This window comes from Nycticebus coucang, chromosome 12, assembly GCF_027406575.1.
Source record: "Nycticebus coucang isolate mNycCou1 chromosome 12, mNycCou1.pri, whole genome shotgun sequence".
NCBI classification, from domain to species: Eukaryota; Metazoa; Chordata; class Mammalia; order Primates; family Lorisidae; genus Nycticebus; species Nycticebus coucang.
The window spans coordinates 5,155,293-5,175,710 of NC_069791.1; positions in this window are offsets into that span (position 1 = coordinate 5,155,293).

Genomic DNA, 20,418 nt, shown 5'->3' on the forward strand with positions numbered 1-20,418 from the left:
CGGTTCTCCCTAACTGCTCAATATGCCCCTGAATGAAAGCACCACCATTTATTCAAACATCTATCTGCTGTTGTCTCTTTAAGTTGTTTTCTCTATTAATTTTTCCTGTGACTAACACTGCAATGTATTTATCTGTGTGTGCTTGTGTGTGTATGTATTATCTCATTATATATTTTTTTTCTGTGAGAATGTTTCCCAAACTGGAAAAATTCAAAGGGTCCATGCAATCTTAATTTTAATAGGTACGATCAGTATAGTTTCTAAAATGTTTGTAGCAGTTTATGCTTTGATTATTAATAAAATTAAGATGTACATTTATGTCCTTACTGTTGTAACACTGAAGTTGCGTCTAAAACTTTTTGCCAATCTGATGATTGAAAAATAAAACCTTATTGTTACTTTTATTTGCATTCTTCAGGCTACAAATGAGTTTGAAAAGCTTTTCACGTAGTCATTGGCTATTTGGCTTCTAGCAAAGAAGTTAGAATAAACCATTCTTCATTTATAAATCATAGGGACATAGAATGCATCTTGGATTAAACACCATTTATCTGACCATTTCTGAGCCCTGGACCATGTCTGGAAGTTTCCTGAGTTCCTGGGTTCAAACATAACAAGTGTATGTAGCTCAGTTTCTTCTGCTTGTGTGAAATTCTCATTCATGTTACTTGATGACCTTTCTTGAATTGTTTCTTTTTCCCTCGACTGATACACATTGGTTGATATTAGTGTTATTGGCCCTTTATCTGCTTCAGATTTCCATACTAAAATTTTTCTAAATCTACCCTGCCTGTGGACTTTATCTTTAACATATTAATACTTTATCACACCCTTTGTAGCCAATGCCTTTATGTTTTGCTTTACATATTTTCGTATTGTTATCTTTTTAGAAGGAATTCACTCATTCGAAATCTATACTGATAATCTCCTAATTATTCTTCTAATATAGAATCCCTGGCTGAAACAAATAATTGCGTTAACATTTGAGATCCCCATGACTTCATAGAAAAAAAGAAAAACTGAGAAACAATCCAACTAATTAATTTACATTTAAATTATTTGTCTTAATTTTATTTTTTTCTATAAGTACCTTTATTAATGATATTGTGCATTTCAGCAAAATATTGCTATGATAAACATTCATAACTATTCCTAAAAAAGAAATAGCATATTCTTCCTTAAGTTTATTGATATATATATATATATATATTTTTTTTTTTTTTTGAGACAGAATCTCACTCTGTTGCCCTGGGTAGAGTGCTGTGGCATCGCAGCTCATAGCAACCTCAGACTCTTGGGCTTAAGTGATTTTCTTGCCTCAGCCTCCCAAGTAGCTAGGACCATAGGCACCTGCCACAATACTCAGCTATTCTTTAAGGTTACTAAAAATGTTTCTAATAACATTAGAATTTTCAACCATTTCATTGTTAAATTGGCCAATCCTCAAATGCTGCAGCATAAATGCCCATAACTAGTTTATGAGGAGATAAACAGGTGCGAAAACAAAAAATAAAGCACAAAGAGTTTGGCAGGCATTTGTTGGAGACCAAGCTTTTAGTTCCAACACCTACTGCTCTATTTGTAAAAGAAAATTCTTTAATTTTATACATGGATACTTAAATATAGTTTGTCTGAAGATCTGCCATTCAGAATGTTCACAGGATTTATTTAAAATTCAGAGCAGCCCTGTTATAGCTCTTCTGATCTAGGTCACAGCTGCTCCCGCGGCCCAGGTTGGCTCTTCCTTCCCTTCCCACATTGTGCTTCTCTTGGTTCTTCATAAACATTATCTGCTTTAAACTGATACAGTCCGTGGAAGCATGAAGTACACACGGATAGCTTTTACCCAACTTGCTAAGACGTGGAGAACGCTATGTTCTGCCTAGTTAAAAAGTGAATATGGCTGTGATGTCCAGAGTTTGCCAAGAGATGGTGACACAGAGGCTGATCAGTGGCCTTCGGTTCCGTTTATGTTGATAACATGCTCACATCTGGTTTGCTCAGGCAAAGGTTGGGGTTTCAGGATATGTCACAAAATGAAGAATTAGAAGTTTAGAACCAAATAGCGTGCAGAGTGAATGCGTTTCCAGGTCTTGAAGTTCAGGGAGGTTCGGAGTCACAACAGAGGGGTCACTGAGCATTAGGACATCCATGTAAGTGTTGGCAAAGCTTTAGATTATAAATCCCTCAAAGATTGGAAAAATTAAAAAGTCAGCATGTGTACCTAAAATTAGAGTAGAAATCCTGTCTAATTAGGATGGTAAACACATACCAAAACAAGAAACACTGCAACACAGCAGCCGATGATCCAGGGAAACGCTGCTTGTGACCACAGAGATCATAGACTTGGCCACTTAGCAAGAGAAAGGGCAAAGAGTTAGAATAATCTTTGTCCAAACATAGATGGGTGCTCTTCTGTGTTCCTAGGGGCTGACGGAGAGGGAGTGAGGGGTATTAATAGCAAACGACCTGGCTTAGAGGTAACCAACCTATCTGCTTCAACTTAGAGACAGTGATGGGGCTTTGGTATTATTCCTGGGGGCACCGTCCGGCCTGCAGATGTAGCTTGCATAGAACCACGTGGAAAGGAAGCACAAGTTACGCAGTGGAGGGGGAAATACATTCATCAAAAATAAATTTATTGAATACTGTTCATCAATAAATTGTGATGGTATTCCTTAGAAAGTTGTTCTACCTACGGCAAAAAAGCATCCCATGCTTTCTGCTTTCATGCAAAAATATATCCAGAGAATACCTGACTTTAGGATGATGAGGTTAAACTGGCATTTCTTCTTTATCTTTCTAAGAATTACCTCAACCCAGTGAGAAATATCAAATGTACAAAAATCTATTTTTGTGAAACTGAGAAACATCTAACCCTCCCTCCCCCAAATACAAAATACACAGAAGAGATAAAAGAACCCGGAAGACTGGGCAGGAGGCAGGTGGAGAGAAGAGGAGGAAAGGGCACCCCTGCCCCGTGTCCAGGAGAACAGGAGAGCGGGGCCTGGAGCTGAGGCCACGCCCTGAGGCACCAAGCCAACGTCTTCCGTTTACAGCAGCATCAGCACGATGGTTGCTTGCTCTAACGATGGAGTGTTATTTGAACCCAGTTAAATCTCTAAAAGCAGATGAGAAATGAGATCTTTGGAGAGATCACACTGGCCACGTCTGTGGGATTCCAGCAGAGAAGAGTCTCCGCACTGCGTCCAGCTCTGTAGTCCAGTCCACACCAGCACACACAGTCCTGGGTCGGAGGAATGCCACCATGGAAGGGACGTGGTCTTAGCCCAGCTACGAACATTTATTTGGAGCCTATTATGTGCTTTTTATGTAGAAAGAACCCCAAATAGACATTTCAATAATCTTACAGACTCGGTCATAATTGTGAAAAAGCCAAAATGCCAAAAATATCTAAAATTATTATTTTTTAGTCTGGCATTTTTCAAAATAGAGATACAGATTAAAGTTAAAGAGTTTTACCATGGAATATTATGCAGCCTTGAAGAAAGATGGAGACTTTACCTCTTTCATGTTTACATGGATGGAGCTGGAACATATTCTTCTTAGTAAAGTATCTCAAGAATGGAAGAAAAAGTACCCAATGTACTCAGCCCTACTATGAGACTAATTTAGGGTTTTCACATGAAAGCTATAACCCAGTTACAGCCTAAGAATAGGGGGAAGGGGGAAAGGGAGGGGAGTGGGGGGAAGGTGGGTAGAGGGAGGGTGATTGGTGGGATTACACCAGCGGTGCATCTTACAAGGGTGTATGTGAAACTTGGTAAAGGGTCTGTGAAGCTAGTGAATGATTCCCCATAATCATATCAATGTACACAGCTATGATTTAATAAAAAAAATAAAGTTAAAGAGTTTTATTATTTTTAGAGGAAAGTAAATGTTCACACAGTATTATTGAAGATGGCTTTTATCATAATAAAGTTTTGTGTGTTTCTTTAATATACTTATATATTTTAAAGTTTGAGAAAATTATTCCTTACAAAATAACCATTATTTATGGAAGACAAATACGAAACAAATGGGATAAAGAGTAGCAAATGCTTCCTTTTGTGGGTCAGGTCCCAATGAGCCTGTCTGTGTTCATTTGTAAATTTATTATGAGTGCCTATTCTCCACAAGCTTAAGGAAACTGAAGGAGGGTAAGATACCATCCTGGGCTTCAAGCAGATCACCACTTGAGGAATTAAACTATTCGCATGCATACACTTTATTAATCAGTATAATATTTAAATATCAATATTGGATCTCTCACTCAGAGGTATAAGAACATTTGCCAAAGGGATCAGGTCTGTTCATCTTTGTAACCCGTGCTCTTCACTAGGCTGTTCAGGCTTCTTGTTCTCCTGAATAAATATCAAGGCAGAGTGTTTCCTTACAAGGTACTCACACGGGGTGGCCATAAAGTTCACGTGCAATTTAAAATAGAGCACACGAACTTTATGGTCACTCTGTCTGTGAGAAGTGATACAAATGGTAAATGATATTTCTATAGCATATGCTATCACCCCTAAAGAGTTCTGGGAATTCATTTGGCAGAAATAAATTTGGCAGAAATTAATATCTTACTGCTGGAAAAACTGAGAATGAGAGAGGTTCTCAATTGCTTAAGGTCAAGGCATTAAGTGGTATTTTTAGACTAAGCCCAGAACATTTACCTCAATTATTTAAATACAGCCTCACTCATGATAGATGGAGCCTAAACAACAGTGTCTTAATCCTTGATTCTTGTTCTTGTATTTTTGTTATATCACAGTCCTGAGAGGTGAACAGTCATCTGGGAGGCAAGCTATGGTTAATACATATTTTCTGCCTCTCTGTTTAGGAGAGCCATGTGAAGCAGAGAGATGGTATCAAAATATTTCTTTAATAACTGACACTTTAAACCTGGCTCTCCCTTGCAAATGTATCCAGCAGCCATCTGCCTCTCCCCACCTCTTCTGAGACCTCTGTGGTCCAAGCCCTCTGCGTCTCTGGACTGTGCTATGGTAATGCTCTTCCACCTGGTTCTCGCTTCTCCTCTCTCCCCCTGCTGAATGTTACAGCACGAGTCGGGCCTTGAACGTGTCAGCGGCTTTCTCTCACCCTTATGTCAAAGTGCGATATTTTCCCAATTTCCTGTTGCCTTCTCGCTGTGTCCTTGTTCCTCTGTTCCAGACGACTGGGTCAGGCGGCTTCTGGATGGAGCCAGGCGCGTTTCTGCCTCAGGGGACTTGTATTTCTGTTACTTCTGCCTGGAACGGCCTTCCCAGTTACCCACATGACTTGACCATCCCCTTCCCAGGCGGGCATTCCCTCTAGCCTGCTGAACACATAGCCCTGTTTTTTCCTATTTCCAAGCTTTACTGTCTCCTTAGCACTCATACCACTTAACACACTCTCTCGTCTGCCAATTTATCTCGCTCATCATCTGTCTCTAATTGAAACTGCACGAACACAGAAAGTTTTGTTGGGTTTTGTTCAATGCTGTATCTCCAGAGCCCAGAACAGTTGCCTGCCGCACAGAAGCTGTTCAATAAACATTAATCAAAAGAATAGATTGTAATGGGGAGCCATGAAAGCTGTACGAAATCAAGGCTGGTGTGGAGGAAGAATGAGATGAAGCTACAAGATAATTGGGTGTTGAAGCCTGGCATACCGGGATAATGGCATTACAAGTCTCCTAACTTCACTTATTTTCAAGGCCATGCGACACTTTTTGTAGTCAGCCCACCCCACTAGTTACAACTCCAATGTATGGCGGTTGACTTCTTTAATGCCATTGGTGATTGTTCCATTTTTTTTTCCTAAGGAAAATAAGTATCTTCAAACATGCAGTGAGCATTTACGATACGTTGTTTTAATCATTTGGTGTATATTATCCCATTTAATCCCATCTTACCCCATTTTTACAAAACAGGAAACAAATTGAAAGAAACCTAATTAGCTTTCCCAAACAGTGTGACTGAGATATGAGCCCACAGATGAACCTACAGCATCATTTCTCAGGGCCCCAGACAGAAACAATGCCATTATCCTGCATCCCACAAGCAGTGGTGTGGCCCGCGCTCCAAAGTCTCCCTTCACAATCTTCCCTGTCATCTTTCTTGGCTTCTTAACATAAAAGTTGTTACTCCCCTATTCCAGGCTAACACTGCCATCTCTGATGTTGAACCCACTCTTCTAATGATGACTTCTGCCATCTTGAATCTTTAACCCTTTCTGTGCACTGGCTCCTTTCAAGCAAATATAGATCTAAGAGTCTCCCATCTAAAAATTAATCAGGAGACGACAAAAGTAAACAGTAACCTCTTGTTCATTCTGCATCTGTTTCTCCCTGTGGTTACAGAGCTTAGTCAGGCGTGAACCCTGCTTATAGTTTTTGTCTGAACTTTATATTACCCTAGTCATCGGCATTTCCTTATCAATCCACGTATTTTGTGCCCAACATTTTGCTGAAGTTATTTACATTTCTTATTTATAAATGAATGTTCCCTTAGATAAATTCCATGAACCATTTGCTGATGCCTGAGTCTCTCCTTTTTGAAATCTTGTTCTCCCTTCTATCCTATAATCTCAGTCTTTCCTGAACTGTTTCCTCCTTTTTCTTTTCTTTTCTTTTTTTTTTTTGGACATTTTATTCTTCATATTTTTTCAAGGTTACTCTTCCACCACTTGCTCCATTCATGGGGGAGGGATGTGAACAGAGTTTGTTCCCCGGCTTATAACTGCTCTCATCCTATCTGCTCCCTTGGGCATTCTTTTTTGCTGCCTCAATGGTTTAAACTTTATGACTCTTATTTATGACTTCCAATTTTATGACTCAAATTTATGTCTCCAATATCCCTCACTCAGACCTCTTTCCTCAGGCCCATGTCTGTATTTCTAATTGCCTATTGGATATCATAAACTAGATGACAACAGGTATCTCAAAATCAGCACAACCAAAAATAAACACATAATCTAGCCGATCTATCCTCAGCTTAAGACACAAAACAAGATATAAAGGAAAGTCTCCTCTTCTCTTGTTTTTCCTGATTCTGAGAATGTCCACTTCTCCTACTTGTACAACTCAGAACCATGAGGTTTATCAGACTTTTTCATTTTGTCTAAACCCATGGTTAAGTGGATCCCAAACACATTATACCTGTCAAATACTTTTTAATGGAGCACCCCCCCTTCATGATGATTGGCAATGATTAATAGATGTTCAAGTTATTTCTTGATTGAATTAGTTACAACATCCAAACTCTCCATATTGATGCACTTAATTTTATTCTATTTCTCCCCAATTTGTGATCCTTTACTGGGGTGTCAGAGTAAATTTTCCAGAGACTAACTCTGCTCTTGTATACTTGCTCTTGATTGCTGTCCATCACACCTAGGATAAAGTCCAAATCCCTTACGTGGACATTTAAAGCTGGGCTAGTGGGTCACATATCTCCCTAGAGTCATGGTTCATCACCTGCCTACTTCTACACAGCACAACTCTACACACGAGCATGTGTGCACACAAACGCATTTCGTATGCCAGTCATACTGAAATGAAATACAGTTCTCAGATGCATCGGATTTTGGTCTTTTGCTACTTATATTGCATTTTCTGGTCACAGTAGTATTTCTAGGACTATTTTAAATGCTACACATACACATACACAATACAAAGATAGAAGTTTTCTACTATAAATTTCTAGGTTGCTATACCACTCTGCTGTTTGCCTAGAAAGAGGGGACATTCCTGTTCATGATAGTCTGATTTCTAGTCCAACATGATCTTGAGATGCACCTGAGCACATGATAATGGAGTTGTGCTGTCTCTATCATAATTTTACAATATGATAATCTTAGAAGATATTTTTTTCTTTCTATGCCTTAGACATTGAACTGAACTTCAACAGAAGCTGCAATTCCAGGCATTCTAGTTATCATAAATTTTGTCAGTAACTGAATTCACCACCCATTCTTCTTGTCAGTAGAAAAGAGGAAGAAAGGGCTTATTATTGGATAAGTGAAGTCAGAACACTTCCATAGCAATCACGATACTAAATCAAACAAATGGAAGCTGGAGACACAGGATCAGACACAACAGACGCCTCCGCATCACCCCACTGTGCGTTCATCAGTGTTTCATTCTCTTTCAGATCTAAGCTATAGATGGGTCACAGATAAGAACTGGGAAGCAGTGTCACAGAGAAAGCAAGAGTCTTCCATGTTTCTAAACTGGGAACAGCCTTTTCCTTCTATTTCTTTCTTTTTCTTTTTTTGCATTTGTAATATTACTTTGCAATAGTGTCTTATTAGTTGAATGCAACAGGAGTGGTGTTTACTTCTAGCAAATTAAAAACGAAGACAAGTTAACTGCCTTCATGGTTGAAGGGTGGGCTATGACACAGATTCTGTCCATGGTCATAGACAGATGCTTTTTTGCTCTTTACTCTACTTGGTCAGACTCCCTTTCAGTGAAAGCCCAGATTCCAGTTAGTCACTGCTTCCAGAGGATGTGCTGTTGACTGTCGTGTACTGTGGTGATGGCTGCGGGGAGTTCCAGCAACCTCTTCACATGCGCTTACAGTGGGACAGGAGAACATGGAGACTACCGAGAAGCATGGAGGGGAGTGGACGCTTGTGCTCTATTCAGATTCCTTCCTGCCTCCAGGGGGTGAAAACAGTACTGTGACCTCTTGACAGTTGCCATTGAACTACCTCCAAAAGAAGGTAACGTCTCTTCTTTCTTGTTGACTCCTGACACGAGAAGTCCAACATATCTTGGTGGCAACCATGACGTATAGTTCAAGATCTTTCTTGTGTTCTCCTGAAAAGATTGAACCCTCTTTAGACACAGGCATTCCAGCCCTAAATAGCCCATAGTTGAGGGGATGGGAAGCTGGAAGTCCCTTCGTGTATTGTTGAAAATAAGAACCAATCAATCCTGAATCTAGGGCTTTTTCCTGTTGGGGAAATAGCACCATATACTGGTCTCTGATTTAATGCACATGCCACTCCCTGAAGGATGGCATCCCATACTTCAGAAAGAACCTCTGGATGGTGAGCCAGCTGTGCATTTGGAAGGGCAAGCCAGTGCCAGCTTTTTCTGGATGACGCCATGTACGATATAATTACTTGGAACGGTTAACAGAACCTGGGAAAAGCACATGGAGAGGGAAGGAGAGTGGCACTATGAAGGGAAAGTTCACATGTTGGGGAGAAAAAGGAAGGGGACTTTATCAGCACTGGGGTCATTTTGCTGCATTTATCCCTCTCTCCATTAACCTCCCTTTTAAGCACTGTGTGTTGTTATGTGACTGAGGCTGGTACGTATTTGCAAGTGTTCAAATTGCAGTGGAAGTCTTTATCCTGGAAGTATATATATATATATATTTTTTTTTTTTCAGTGTTTGGCCAGGGCTGGATTTGAACCCGCCACCTCCACCTATGGCATCTGGGGCCGGCGCCCTACTCATTTGAGCTGCGCCATATATATATATATTTATATTATATATATATTTATATATATATATATTTTTTTTAATATGACAACTGAAAAGAGATGAGTGAGGCTTCCAGGCAGGACCCAATTAATTCATAAACTAACTGTTGAATAGCCAAGAGTGGCTCGCACTTCCACTTTATTCAGAGGGTCATATCAGTGTGCAAATGTCAGAGTTTTCAGAAAGTGTGAGATGATTAGCTTGACAATGACTTCCAGAGTTTCTGCATTGTAAATAGAATCATGTAAGTGAAATGACAGTTTTCACGGTGTTTGGAGAGAGTCTTCCCATTATTTAGCTCTGCCTTGGGGTGTCGTGATTCCCATATCATTTAGGTCATACTGCTTCACAGAAATTCAGTTAATTAATTGTGATTGGTTGGGATTTGAGCATTGTCTAGAATTTGCAACTTTGGGCATTTAGAAGACAGTGTATCAGCAATGGCCAATAGGTACCTTGGGCTTCATACAAGGAGAAGAAAGTTCTGGGAAAAATCTGACCCCAATCCTGCATTCACCTACACCGGCTCTACCCTTTATGGAGCAAACTTCCTGCCAGAAATACTGGTGTAGGTTTTTACATAGGGTGTTTGATGGAGAGTGCCCAGTAAAGATAGTGGCTAAGTTTTCCTCAAGACAAGAGCATGTACATCAGTTGACCCCTAAGGTAACCTAAGAGTTTCCAGAGATTTATGACATTCCCTATTGTGTGAGCAGCTTACAGATGTTTGGCACATACACTGGAAAAACACAGCCTGACCGCTGTGAAGGGACTTTCATTAGAGGACCTGGCTTCACACTGGAAGACGTTGCAGGCCCTGTGTTGAGCAGCTCACAGGCAACAGGGGCGGTTTCCTTTTGACGGCTGGTGTTACACCCAAGTGTGGGGCTTCATGGGGGCTCCGAGCAGAGGGGGGCCTGTCCTTTCTCCTGCATGTTTGTTCTCTCAGACTTTGTACCATTAGTGAGACCCTGGATCCTGTGGTTACTCAATTTATAGTATGAATAAGATAGCTTATTTGAAGCACTTTGCTTATTGTGAAGGGACACTCTATAAATATCCAAGGTTTTATTTGCGGTACATTAAAGCTCTCATTATTTTTTACCCTGTTTGTTCACGTAGTGTGTACAGCCAAACAATGTGAAAGAATAGTGAGTAGTTATATTAAGTACAAATAATCTATATGTTTCACAGTACTTTATACACATGTTTATGTTGCAATTTCTCCATAAATAAGACAGAGTACAGTACTTTGGGCTGTTATAGCTTCCATTATCCTGTCTAATACAGAGCAGGGAAATAATTTTCTTTTATCAAATGAGCCAATTGTAAAACAAATGATGCCAGTAGGTTCATTTGTTCAGGTGTGCTTGACGAGTAATAAGATGGTGTTAAATTGAGTTTAATGGAAAGATTACCTAGACGGTTGACCCTTGACTGTGACCTGGAGATTGTCTGCTTTCAGTCATCTGGTTCTGGCAGAGCTGTGGCAAAGGCCCATATTTCTGTATAGCTAGCTATCAATGTTTAATTCTTAAATTGTTTTGTACCCCACTCCTATTGAATGCAATAGCTCCCCATTGAAACTTTAGTAGTGGTAGCAACTTGTAGAAAGCATTTCTTCAGTCATTTAGTACACTAGATAGACAGCATTTGCATGTAGAATGTATAAGAAAAAATTAGAAAAGTAGCTGATTTTTTTCTTTTTTTTTTTTCCATTTCCTTTTCCTTGTCTTTTTTTTTTTTTTTTTTTTTTGCAGTTTTTGGCCAGGGCTGGGTTTGAACCTGCCAACTCCGGTATATGGGGCTGGCACGCTACTCCTTTGAGCCACAGGTACTGCCTTGAATTTTTTCTTTAAATTTTACTTTATTCAATTATACTTTTTTTTTTTTGGCCAGGGCAGGGTTTGAACCCGCCACCTCCGGCATATGGGACTGGTGCCCTACTGCTTGAGCCACAGGTGCCGCCCTCAATTATACTTTTTAAAGAGCATTAAAGTCTTCTACTCTTTTAAGGGTATTTATCACAAAATTTTGGTTGGGTAAAAAGATGCTTTTAAAAAAGACATTGGTATGGGCGGTGCCTGTGGCTCAGTCGGTAAGGCGCCGGCCCCATATACCGAGGGTGGCGGGTTCAAACCCGGCCCCGGCCAAACTGCAACCAAAAAATAGCCGGGCGTTGTGGCGGGCGCCTGTAGTCCCAGCTACTCGGGAGGCTGAGGCAAGAGAATTGCTTAAGCCCAGGAGTTGGAGGTTGCTGTGAGCTGGGTGAGGCCACAGCACTCTACCGAGGGCCATAAAGTGAGACTCTGTCTCTACAAAAAAAAAAAAGAAAAAAAGACATTGGTAAGTTCAAATTAGATTTATTAAAATGAAAGTAAATTCGCTTGACACAACTCAGTTTTATAGACGTAGATTTCTTTGGTGGATGAAAAATAATTCATTAGTGTTATTAAATTCACTCCTAAATAATGCACTGATACTTATGTAATTAGAGGAGCTCTCAGAATGTACTAAGGTTTTTCAAAGTGTGCGATAAGTATTAGCCACGAACAGGTCATTGCTACAGACGTTTCTGGAAGGCTACTGAGGTCCTCGGCCTTTAATCATGAGAAACTGATCTCGATAGAGAAATGAGTTGCTAGATAAAGTTCATTTTGTAACAAACGTTAAAATTACTCATGATTTCCTCTAACTCACAGTAATACAATAATCAGTTCTTCAGAAAGAGACCTTCAAACCGCTGGGAGTTTGACATGAACAGAATTAAACACAGAAGGTTCATGGCTTTGCTGCCCGGTCAGCGACGTTTCTCGGGTGCTCGGTGGGGTCAGGGTCAAGTTCTTCAGGAAAGGAAGCGGGTGGGGGGACTTTCTTGCCCTCCTGCCCGGCATGGGCATCTCCTGTCCGGCATGGGCATCTCCTGTCCGCCTCCGAGCCCTGCAGGGGGCAGGGTTGCCGGGGAAGCCGCAGCTCTGGGAGCGTGTCCTGCAGGCCCCGCAGGGGCCGCGTCTGCCTCCCTGGCCAGCGTCCAGCTCCGGTGTCTTCCCGGTGAGTTTCTCAGGGTCCCGCCTCTGACCCCAGGTGATTTGCAGGCCAGACTTTCCTGGGTGCCCCACGCAGGTCTCTGATGGATTCAGAAGCATCGAACCCAACACGCTCTCCAGAGAGGCCACAGCCCCACGCCAGGGGCGGCTTCTCAGTGAGTTTTCTGGACACCTCGGGCAGTCAGTTCTCGGGGTGGCCTAGGTGCCCACGGCGGACCTGCTGTGGGGCAACGCTGCACCCTGGCCTGCGGGGTCACCCACACCCCTCCGACGATAAGGTGGACACCCCTGGCCGGTTTCTACAGGTGGGGAATTTCCTTTTTATCTCCTGGAGTAGTTAATTCCTTGTAAGTAGTTTATATTTCTTTATATTGTTCTTCCCTGTTGATGTTTTTTGTATCGTTTCTGTCTCCTGATTGGACTCTGTCTGATGAGGGATTAAGAATGTGGAGGTAATTACAGCAGTTCACTGAAAAACTTCATTAGGATGCGATTAAATCATTCCTTACAAGAATTCTTCAATTTATTAGTGTAAAGGCACTACTTTAAAAAAAAAAAAAAGACTACATTTAAAAATGCTTTCAAAAACTAGGGAGGAGCTGGATAGAGTTAAACTATTGAATTTGGTTATCTTTCTAAGGTTGAAATCTTATTTTGACGTATTTTCTTATTTTCATACTGCTGATTATTTAATATTAAATCTTCTTGTTTTTTCCTCCTAATAGTTGATCAAAATCTTATTTATATTTTATGATTACCTTGTATATTTATGTATCGCTTTCCTTGGAACACAATACTCACATAAATCATTTTTTTGTTTGTTTTCTTTATAGGAAGACATATTCCTATTTCTAAAGGTATATTCATTGTATTGTGAAAAATAACTCTCATGTATGCATAAATATCTATGTCTGTATGTATTTATAAATATACACACTTTGGGAATGCAAGCTTTTTATACATAACTATGTTAAAATAATTTCTAATTTATAGTTACTTTCCTACTTAATTGTAAAATTATTTTGACATAACATAAATGACCAGATTTTTATTTAGTTCAATTTAGTAATTTAAACATTTTGTAATGTTCAAAGATCTGGGTTGATTCTAAAAAAAAAAAAAAAAAAAACAATGAGTAAAGTCAGGCTGCTTAGTGAAATAAAAAAATTAGTCCCTAACATATGTGGTAGTATATAGACAAAATAATTAGATGTTTTTTTCATTTCATTTAGCTTTTCCTTTCTCACTGCTGTGTTTTAGTTTCAAAGCTGTTTAAATTGGCTGAGTAAAATCTGCTGATGTCGACAATAATCAGTTACTGCCATATACAGATGAGCTGCAGGTGTGAAGGTGCCGGCATTGTAGGACTCGGAGAATCTCTCTCTCCAGCTTCACTTTCTCATCTTCCCTTTCAAACCCATCTACTGATCTTACTCTCCAGGCCTTCACTATCTTATTATAGCATGTTAAGCCTGGTTTTGATTTCTCAGCCCAGTCTCAGGTTGGAATTTGAGATTATCTTAGAACCATTCTTGGCCACTCTGGAACCTGCAGTCTAGACTTGATGCCACCCTCAAAGCTGCAAAGGAAGGGGCTGTTGGCGAGGACTGCATTGCTTACTATACAAAGAAATCTCACAGCACATGGAAAAATTAAAGTATCTAACTGTGAGTCTTCTGAACAAGCCTTGAAGCACGTTTTAAAAACTTAGGTCAGGTACATGCTCCCCCCCACTCCCCCGCCCCATCTCTCTCTCTCTCTGTCAGACATATATGTGCACAGAATCACAGACACATGCTCAGATACACACATTTATTTACACAATTGCAGACATGTGCTGCTGAAATAAATGCTCAGCATTATGAGTCTACCCTGCCCATTGCTTGTGAAGCCAGGGAAGTGACCCTGCTTTTTGGCTTGTGAGGATATTGAAGAGATGCCTCAGCTAAAGGCAAAGATTGGGGGTGCATTGTTCATCTACAGTGAACAATGGTTCTATGAAAACAGGGGTTCTCATCCCTCGTTGAAAATTAAGATCAACAAGGGAGCTTTTAAAAATTAATGCCCGGACCCATCTCCAGAGCAATTATTTTAGATTCTCTGGTGGTGCGGCCTGAATATTAGCCATGTTTTACTTAAAAGCTCTCCAGGTACTTCTAACGTGCAGTCAGGGTGAAGGCCCACTGCTCAGCTCTCCTTTTTAACTCCATTGCTGCCAGTATCAATCTCAGCTCGGCTTCCAGCGGCAGGACCGTATCAGACTTTCTTTGCTGGCTATTGTTTTGCTGATTTTGCCCCTGTAGAAATTATTTCTAATGACAGGTCAGCTAGTATTTATTAAATATCTACCACAAGAGACTGTTTGGGGTTCTGACAATAAGGAGGTGAACAAAACAAGATCCCTGGCTTGTTGAGTAGCTAGGAACACAGGCAATAAAAAAAACTAAATAAATGTAGTATGTCAAGTGATGGTAAGTGGTATAAGGAGAAATCAAGCCAGACCAGGCAAGAGAGAGTTTGGGAGCAGGGAGAGGCGCACTGTAAGGTGGTGTCAGGAAAGGTGTTTCCCATAAGGAAATATTCCTCAGCTACTCAGGAGGCTGAGGCAAGAGAATTGCCTAAGCCCAAGAGCTGGAGATTGCTGTGAGCACTCTACCCAACCCAGGGCGACAAAGTGAGACTCTGTCTCTAAAAAAAAAAAAAAAGAAAAAGAGAGAAAAAAAAATTGAAGAAATATTCTTTAGGGATCTTGCAGAAGTGACTGATTCATGTTGAGATTTAGGGAAATATGCTTTTAGGCAAACAGAAACAGAAAAAATAAAGGCCCAGAGGACTCAGTCTATTTTAAATGATACTTAGTGGAAGATATTTAAGTGGTGTGTCCAAACAGAATATAGGTGATCTTTGCAGAAAATTTTGCAAAGTGTATTTTAGTTTCTTAAGCAACTTTGTGGAGGTATAATTAACATAAAAAGAACACAATTAAGTTGATAGTTTGAAGTCTGACAGATGTATGTACTCAGTCAATCATTGCCAAAATTAAGATCTAGAAAGTTCCCTTTTCCCTTTGCTGGCAAACTCTTCTCCCTATAGGCTACCGGTGGTCTATGTGCTATCACTATTGATTCATTTTGTCTCCATCTCTGAAATGGAATCACACTGTCATGAAATAAATTGTCTTCCCCCACCCCAAATTCATATGTTAAAGCACTAACCCCCAATTTGACTGTATGTGGAGATAAATCCTTTAAGGTGGCAATCAAGGTTAAATGAGCATATAAGGTGGGGCCCTAATCCAATATGTCTGGTATCTGTTATTTTTGAGTTTTGTTTTCCACATCTGCAAAATAAATAAATAGCTGCCTTGAAAATGTATTATTAGGGGTGGTGCCTGTGGCTCAGTGAGTAGGGCACCGGCCCCATCTACCAAGGGTGGCGGGTTCAAACATGGCCCCGGCCAAACTGTAACAAAAAAATACTGGACGCTGTGGAGGGTGCCTGTGATCCCAGCTACTCGGGAGGCTGAGGCAAGAGAATTGCCTAAGCCCAAGAGCTGGAGGCTGCTGTGAGCTGTGACAGTACAGCACTCTATAGAGGGCAACAAAGTGAGACTCTGTCTCTGAAAAAAAGAAAAAAGAAAAAATGTGTTACTAGGATTACTTATAATATACATTGCTCATACTTATTGAGCCAGGGATTGAAAATACACCATCTTATTGCGCATAGCATTTAAAATACATTATTTTATTCTTCTCAAATGTCTCCGGAGTATGGTACATAATTATTATTTTTTTTTTTCAGATGGAGGATTAGAGTTTTCCAGAGAAACAGAGCCAAGAGTATATATATGTGTGTATATATACGTGTGTGTGTGTAGGACTGGCAGGCTGGAGACCCAGGGGAAAGTTGCCCCTGATAACACAGCGGTAGCCTGGAGGCAGAATTCCTTTGTCCCCAGGGACTTCTGTCTTCTTTTAAGGCCTTCAAATGATTAGACGAGGCCCACCCATATTATATAGAGTCATCTGCTCTCCACTTTCACAACATCTAGATTGGTGTCTGTCCAAATATCTTGGCACTGTAGCTGAGTTCACACATAAAATTAACATTCATGGATAGTGAAGTTGATGTACCAGGAAAGCCTGCTCAAAGTCATCTAGGGTTCAAGTGGTAGAAGAAGTTAACGTTGAACCCAAACCACCTAACTCTGTAACTCGGGTGGTTAGCCAGCACATTTATTATTTGAATATCTGGCACAATTATTTTTCTTTGGGTAAGCAACTACCTTTATTTAGAAAAGTAAGACTAGAGAACCTGAGTGAAAGCTAAGTAAAAAACAAAATCTACACAGAAACATCTAAATCACCATGGAAAAAATTAGGACAGGATTGCTGCTGGGTTTTTTGTTTCACAGAAGTAGATGCAGGGAAAAAAATCAGATGAGGGAAGAGGGGGCTGGAAGTGTGGGGGGATGAAATGAGAGCATTTCTGGGACTAGGTGGGTAAAGGGCCAGTGAAACTCCACTGGAGAAGATGGCTGAAAACCATCGGACAGGTGCCGACACCTGCTTTCCCATCTGAAGGTGACCGTATCACACATAGCCCCACTGTACGCAGTGTGGCACGCTGAGGGCTGCATCAGTTTCAGAGGAAAGTGTCTTTGTGAATAATAGCTTACATGTCTTTTGTGGCTGGCCAAGGTGAAGGACAAAGACCAGATTTACCCTTTCCCCTGAAACAATTAAAAAATTGGGAAAAACATATTATGTAGCTTTCAGATATTGACAATCTTCCAGTCTCTCCAAAGAGATGGAACCGAGAATTCAGGAGGCCATGGCCGTCAGAATTCGCAGAGGGAGCACAGTGCTTCAGAGAGAGGAAAAGAAACCCAATGCACTCACTTAGGAGATTGTCCAAGGTCTGCCTAGTGTGCTCAGCTGAGCACTCACTAGCCCTCACATAGGAGGAAATTACTGAAGGCCAAGGAGAAAAGTACCTGGAATGAGTAAAAAGAACAATCCCTGTGGCTCACCTGCAGCCAAGAGGGAATAGTGGCTGTGAAAGCCAGCCAGTGTGTGAATTGTGAAGTGCAGGGTGCATCACACAGGGTCTCCAGAATGGGATCGCCTCGGTAGTTAACCCTAGATCAAAGGCTTTTCCAGTTTACCTAACAAACCTATTTTGGTTTTCTCTAGGAAGGATGAAACTGTTCTTATGTAACATAGGTTTGTTCTAGGAAATAGTTTTAGAATACTTATAGAAATACAACATTTCCAGATCTGAGGAGGGAAAATTCAATCAAATATTACCAGGCAAGAAAGGAAGCAGAAAAATAAAGCCCATAATGAGGAGAAAAATTAACCAATGGTTGAAGCAGACTCAGACGTGATACTGATTACAGCGTCCCCAAAGTACAGACATTAACACAGTGTTACCCTCCACATGTTCAAGACAAGGAGATACAACCAGCAATAGTATCGAGCTTCTAGAGATGAAAACTATTACTGTGACCTCTGAAATAAAAATGCGCTGGAAGGAATTAGTTGCAATTAGACATTGCAGAGGAAAAGATCAGTAAATTTGGAGAAATAATGATGGAAACAACCCAAAATGAAATAGAGATGGAAAAAATAAAGTGGAACATGTTCTTTTTCTGATACTATTTTAAACACTTCACATATATTATCAAATTTAATCTTAATAAAATACTAAGAAAGTACTATTCCTATCCTGATTTTACACATGAATAAACATGCACAGATAAATCAGTGAATTCAACATTGCGCATTAGCTAAATGCCTAATGGTTAGGTTGGTTCCAGAGGCCTGCAGTCTGATAATCCTACAACCACAGACAGAGAGGAGTTAATACGAAGCTAGAAACTGGAGCTCTGCAACCTACATTTAAATTCTAAAGCTACTGAATAATTCACAGACTCAGTGTAGGATGGTATTATAGAATTGGCGGAGGTTTTATCTGAACTGGGGTCTGGCGAATTCCTCAGCACGATATTCCAATTTATAAGTTCTCTCTGTGCAACTATGAAATTTTCCTAATTATTTTTTACACTAATGGTTTATTTTGTAGTTTTTAATTGATTCTTGTAAGTGTCAGAGCTCATCCCTTTGCTTTTTAAAGTTAAATTACTTCAAAATCAATTATATATGCAAGAACGAACAGCAATAATCAATAACACTTAAATGCTCATGTCTGGCCACCAGTGCATTCTGTGGCCTCCCTGGACATGTACTGGGCATGTGGGTCACCACCACACCTGTGTATCTGCAGGAGTTTCTTCAGGGTCCATGCCCTGAGTGGAATTGCTCTCCATATAATATACACATCTTCAACTTTTAGGATGCCAAATTCCTTCTCAAAGTTGTTTTTATCAATTTATACTCCCCGGTGGTATAGTATAGCTCCTGTTAGTGCACATCCCCCACAAAACCTAGTATTTTTACACATTTTGCTTTTTCCCACTTTCATTTGCAGATTGTTTTTTTCCTCACCTTTCTATCTCTAGATCCTTAGTTCCACTGAGACTCAGTTGGCCATCACTGGGTATTTATTTATTGAATGGATGAATAAAGTTTAGGGTTTAATTCTGGTTGATTGAGTGAATGGCAATGCTATTAATAGACATAAAGAGAAAGGAATAGAATTTTGAGAGAAGTGTGACAAAATTGTTTTTGTGTAGGGTAGGTAAAATTTAAAAAAAAAAGCTGAAATGCAGTAAAAACCTATATTGTCCATTAAAAGACACAGTAGCAAAGTCAATTGAAAAAATTCACATATTGCTGTGATCTCTTTGTATTGCTGACTCGCAAAATTCAGTCAGATAAGTAAGGATAAATTACTTGCACCATCTTATTTTTTTAAGATTAATCATTTTCTTTATAGCAGACAAAGGAAGAAAATCATCTTGTCTTGTTTTAATATTTTAAAATCTGTCAAGAAAGCATTTCAAGCTGTGTATGTCTCTTAGTTATCACTGATATTAAGTCCTTGAATTCTTTATGATTAAGACTGCATGTTGAGATAAATTAATCATTTGGAACTAACCGGTCCTGATTCATCATGAATGATGAATTGCCCCTTATTTTTAAGAGAAGATGTAAGCGGTGCTAATGCGTTCACCAGGATGAGAACTATTTCAGTATAAAGAGTCAGTGCCCTTAGAAGTAGGAAAAACAAAAAAACCTGAAGCCATAATACATTGACCTACTCATTGTGGCTTACAAAGCACAGCAGAGTTTTATGCTCACCATGGATTAACTGAATGTTTTAATTCACTGAATATATTTAAACTGGCTATGTGATGAGCCTTATGTTCCATAAATAATGGTGCAGAATTTCTCTTTAATTTGGTGATTGCTGCCCGGGCGCTCCGGCTTTTCAGCATGTCATTACATTGCCAGATACACCTGTTTTCTTATTAAGGCAATAATGGTATAACAGTACTTTGATACTTCGCTTTTTATTTCAGTACTCTTTTTATACAAAATCACAACCATATACTCCTTTGCAAAGTGAAGTTTCTACAAAAAGGGCTGGATGCTTATTCTACTGAAAACTGTAGTTAAATTCAAGAAATAAATGTAGTTTTGTAAGGTTCTTCAATACCTGTAGGCGTTCATTTGTGTATTAGCAGATGTAGCTTATTGGATTCAGGAGTGTTGGTAAAGTGAGCCTGACCTTCCGAGGATAAGACACTCGGGATAGGCAAAAAACAAGGGAACTGGGGCGTGGCCAAGGGTATGCTAGTGGCACCCATATTTTCATTCACTTATTTACTTGTTTTCTCATTCAGTTCTATTTGGCTCTTTTAGGGAGATACAATCCCAGAGTATAATTAAAGAATTATCACATGTAGGACAGCCCCTGTG